This window comes from Pan paniscus, chromosome 1, assembly GCF_029289425.2.
Source record: "Pan paniscus chromosome 1, NHGRI_mPanPan1-v2.0_pri, whole genome shotgun sequence".
In the NCBI taxonomy this organism is placed as follows: domain Eukaryota; kingdom Metazoa; phylum Chordata; class Mammalia; order Primates; family Hominidae; genus Pan; species Pan paniscus.
This window is the reverse complement of record NC_073249.2, coordinates 112,392,566-112,398,030: the sequence shown is the minus strand read 5'-3', so window position 1 is coordinate 112,398,030 and position 5,465 is coordinate 112,392,566.

The window sequence follows — 5,465 nt, the reverse complement described above, 5'->3', positions numbered from 1 at the left end:
ACCAGCATCTCGTTATTGGGTCACAAGAATAAACAACCCAACCTTTGGTTTGGTCCAGGAACAATTTCTGTCAGATTTTTTTATAAATTGTTTTTCAAATTAATACTTCCTTTTTTTTAAGTGCCTTTCAGTTTGATTTTGGAAGAAGCACTCCACAGCCTATGACAGTTTGCCATATTGCCAGGCAGAAAAGTGATGACATGATAAAATGTTATGCAAATATAAAATATGATAAGAACTAGGACAAATACTTGATAATTATCTATCAATAAACTTCTAGTGCTCAAAAACAAAAAAAGAAAAGGAAGTTAGTTATGGGTATTATTGTGACATTATTTGTTTGACATAAAGTGGCTGTGAGAACAGATTTTTTTTTTAACTGTTTAAGTGTCTGTGAAGATGAAAGCTTGACAATAGACACTAAGAAGGATTGACACATAGCGATGCCGGGGTCAGGTCCTTGAGAGCCATGGGCAGCTGCACACTAGGTCTCCCCATGCAAATGCTTAATTCCCACTTGAGACTCCAATTAGCTTGTTAGGTTTGCTCCCTAGAAGCTGAACATACACTAAGGAACTCCTGGAATGGTGAAACTTGAGAAGCATCAAAACACCAGTGCTCATTGGTTTTGTTTGGGAGATCTCATCAGACTCCATGCCCTTTCCCCTACTTTCCTCTGGACCTTTCACCTAATTAGCTAGGAATTTATATATACTAGTCACAGGATTCAGGACTCCTCCCTCACCAAACTCTGCAGGCTTTGAAATCAAAGTTCTAAATGTCTCCCCAGGCAATCAGAAAAGGCAAGACCTGGCAAATAAGAGGTTGTACTAACCAGTAACAAAATCACAAACAACATTTGCTCTTCCTCTTCCACAGCAGACTCCACAAGTAGGTGCAATGAAAGAGCCCTAGATTTGAAGCCAAGGCCGTCAAATGCCCTCCCAGCCATTGTCACTAATCACATATCCACAAGCCAGATCACTTAATCTCTCAAAGCCTCAATGTCCATATCTTCCAAATGGGGCTAATAATTCAGGTTAACTCCATGGAACTTTCATGAGAAAAAACTGTATGCAAAAGCAACTGAAAACTGATAAAGCACCAGATATGCTAGTAATGCATTAGTATCGTGAAATAAACAGGGCTCATTTCCAAAGGTACAAAGACCCTGCAAGTATAAAGACTTCTTCCTAGGTCTAGACTTTCCATAGAAATAGCTTTCCCACCCACTTTCTGATGCCGAGAATTTTGAAAGTTCTTTTTCCCTTAGGTTGAGATGTAAAGGGCAAATCTGCATGGGAAAAGATTGCTTCAATTTATCAGTCATGGGAACCTGGGGTAAATGCATTTTCAGAGCATTTATTGAAAGGAGAATAGTGGGCTACTGAAGTAGAAGAGTTGCAATCTTTATGTGGGCTAAAAGAGGCAAATCCAGGTGCCTGGGAACCTTGTTTATAGTTTTGTTCTCCTACACCAGCTCTTTTGTCAGAATTGCTTAAAAAACAAACATTGTTTTTGCAAGACCTCACCCTAGATGTCTAAACTTCTAAAATCCCTCATAATCAATTTTTCTGACTTTTAATGCTTATCTAGCAGGTAACATGCATTTTAAATTAATCCTTTTATCAACACTTCAGCTGAAAAGCTGAAGTCTAGGAGTTGAAGGACCCTAAAGTCTCAAATCAAAAATAAATACATCTTTTTTCATCTAGGAAGTATCAAAATGTGGGTTTATTTAAGTATTTGGGAGGTAGTATCTTCTTCAGACACAAATATTGTGTTCCATTTTCTTCAACACTTTGAGCAATTAGTAGACAAACCAGTTATTTGATTGTATTTGAATACAATTACTTGACTAAGTCATATAAATTTCCTTCAGTATGAAAAACTACCACCTCATGGTGTTTTACTATTATTTCCCTCAATTTATACTTTGCATAATGCATTCCTGGTGCTTCCTCAATCTACAAGTTCCCTTATCCCAAAGGAACAACTTAATATTAGATTGGCCATATAAAATTTCCACCTTCCCAAGTCAAAAATGGTTCATGATTGACTCAGGTTATGTGTAGAGCCAGATACCTGGATTCAAAGCCCATTCAGGCCATTTACTAGGTCTAAAACCACAAATGGTTATATAATTTTCCTGAACCTCAGTTTCCTCATCTGTAAAATGGGCTTAACAATAGTGCCAACCTCAGACAGTTGTAAAAATTAAATGAGATAATGAATGGAAAGTACTTAGCACAGTACCTAGCACACAGTAATTACTTAGTACATGTCAGCTTAAAAGAGAGAAGGGAATGAAGTTGATCCATCTATCTGTATTCCCAGTGCTTATCACAGTGCCAATTTGTTATATACACTAATTAAAATTTGCATTGGATTGGATAGTTTTGGTCTTCAATTCTATCAAACTGAGCCATGATGTATCCATAATCCCGTGTGATGTTTGTGTAAGAGTTTAATGTTTCTATTGTTAAAAGTAAAACCTTGAACAAATTAAATTTAGTTGAATTTATTTGAGCAAAGAAACCATTCATGAATAAGTCAGCACCCTGAATTAGTAAAGATTTAGAGATCTCCAATATAAATATTGGACTGTCAGTATTTAGAGACAAAAATAGCTTGATTGGTTACAGCTGGCATTTGCCTTACAGGAACATGTTTTGGCAATTTGCAGCCTGCGACTGACTGAAAGCATGGCTGCTATGATTGGTCAAGACTCAGCTACTTGTTACATGAATACACTCTCAGGTTAGGTTGCGGTTTGTTTATACATTAGGTTAAGTACCCTACCTACCTAGGCAGTTTTGGGCCACATTAAATTTACTTTAACACTATCGAGTTTTATCCATTTTCTTAGTGGAATAAGGAACATGTGGAGACTACCTGAGTACTCCAAAATTTAGAGATCAGAAAGAGGGGAGCACCTGTGGGGAGTGGCCAGGGATTTGGAGGAAAACCATGGGATTGTCAGGTCTAAGGGCAAAGTGAAAAAGGTGCTTTGAGAAGAAGGGAGAGCAGCCTTGCCATTTGCTGCTAAGAGGTCTAGTAAGCTGAAGGTTCAAGAGCAAACACTGCATTTGGCAATAAGGAAGCCACTGGTGACCTTGATGAGAGGGAATTCCTTGGAGCACTGGGGGCAAAAGCCTTAGTGGTCAATTAAAGACAGAATGAGAGGTAAGCATGTAAAACACTGAAAGCAGACATTTTAAATAAATTTCCCTATAGATGACAGCATAGATTTGGTGGCACTCAGTAAGACATATAGAGTCAAGAGGAGGTGTTTAAAGATGGGATTGTATAAGAACAATAACATAAGAAGAATGTAGTAGAAAGGGAAAATAGATCATGAGAAAGAGAGGGGAAAACTGCAGGAGCACAGCCTTATGTGAGAAACAAGCAGTACAACCAGTGCACACATGGTGGTGCTGGCCCGAGGCCAGAGCAGGGACTCTTCCTCTGCATAGTGAGAAGTCAGTGAGAAGGCAATGTGTGGGGTATAAAGGCAGGCAATTTGCCAGATTTGCTAATGGAAAACAGAGTTATTCTTTTCTGATTGTTTCTATTTTCTCAGTGAATTCAGAGTCAAAGTGATCAGCTGAGAATGAGTAGAAAGGGGCTATGGCAGAAGAGAAGTTGTGACTAGCCCTCTTGGGATGGGAAAGCAAATGGACTGAGAAAAGGTAGTAGAGTTACCAGGCCATGGTGAGGGTCCACTTAAGATGTATGTTTGTAAATTTAAAGCTAACAAGTTAGTACAAAGTTGTGTTTTTCTTCATCTATGTTTAGCTGCTCAGATGCAGGCGCAGAGTAGATTAAGAGTTGGGTTTAACCAAAATTGAAGGTTTGCTAGGCCAGTCTGACAGAGAGCACAAATTGCAAAGTGTGTGCAAGGGATTGCTTATGGTGAGGCACCATGGTTAATCTGATCTGGATAAGGAGAGAAAAGAGGTGATGAGGTGTAACAAATGGTAAAAACATAGAGGAGTCAGTGGTGGTCTCAGTGGGAGAAAAAGGTGTGGGGGTACTTTAAACAGGAGCAGGGAATATAGAGGTGGTTGGAAATTGGAATGCATGAAACTAAAATGTTGGAGGTGGCATAGACACTGTAATAACAAAGTCCACATTATGACTGTGGAGTGGGAGGCTAAAGTCATGTCCATGAACATGGACATGGCTGTGGGAGCTTCAGTGAGAGGCTAGGGCAGGTGAATTATCTTATGTGGAGATTGACATCTCACATCCATTGCGATGACTGATGGTGGAGAGGAAAGTAGTGATCTATGTGCTTAAATTTTATCAGTGAGGGACAGTGGAACATGACAGTTAGTTGACTGCAAGAATAAGGGCACTGGGTGGCACAGACTGTAGCATGTGCTTTAAGACAGCAGGGGTTTTGAGAGGAGGAAGAGGAGAAATACCCTGGAAGAGATATTATGAAGCAAAGAGGACACAGGCCTTGTTGTAAGCATTTAAAGTGCATTGGATTGACAAGAAGCAACAGGTATTTCAGAGAAGAGATTGGAAATGAAGAATTTCACTGATGACAGAACTTTGCAAAAGACTCAGTGTAAGAGCAGGAGATGACACAGCAAGGTAGGAGATTGAGTTAGAACACCAACACACCAAGATATATGGAGATAAGAATTTAAAGATAAGATGGAAGACCTAGATATCCTGGACTGCTGGGGGCACCTAGACATTCTCTGTCTGTAGGAACATGAAGCCAACTATATCCTCCTAAAGCAGGAACCACTCCAGCTCTTTTCTGTGTTCCCTACACACTCATATTAGACAGGGGGTTGGTGATGGGGATGACTGAATGAACTAAGGAGTGAATGCATGACTCACAAAAGGTAGAGGAAGATTGGTGCTGTGGGAGGAGTGGAGGGAGACATTCATTTGGAAAATCAGATGACAGGAGCCTTTTTATTGAGTAGTAGAAGAGCAAAGCAGAAGGACCAGAATCTGGAGTCAAAAGACATGGTTGAGTTCTCATTCTGCAACTTCCTAGCTGCAGGTCTTTGGGAAAATGACTCCTTTATACATAACTCTGACCTCATCTATAAAGTAAACCTTTCCTCCTTAGGAGATTGAGCTTCAAACTGTCACCTCTTTGAGGCTCCTGTCCCTTTACTACAACACTAATTTCATCCCACTTGGAAATTGTGTAGAGCTGTACAAGTAAAAGGGTGGACAATAAACAGGAGAAATATAGTAGGTTCCACATACTCTAACGCCCAGCCCTTGGCCTATGTGCCAACACTCACTCCCAACTCCTTGAAAAGCTACTATTAAAAGAGTTTCCCTTTGGTCTAGAAAGATGTTTCTTACAATGCATAGCACATTAAAATAATAACAACTAACACCACAGAGAGGAGTGTGGAACACCCAGTGAGAGTAATACAGATAAGGAGCCAGGGTCTAAAACAAGACACATAGGGTTACCTTGGGAT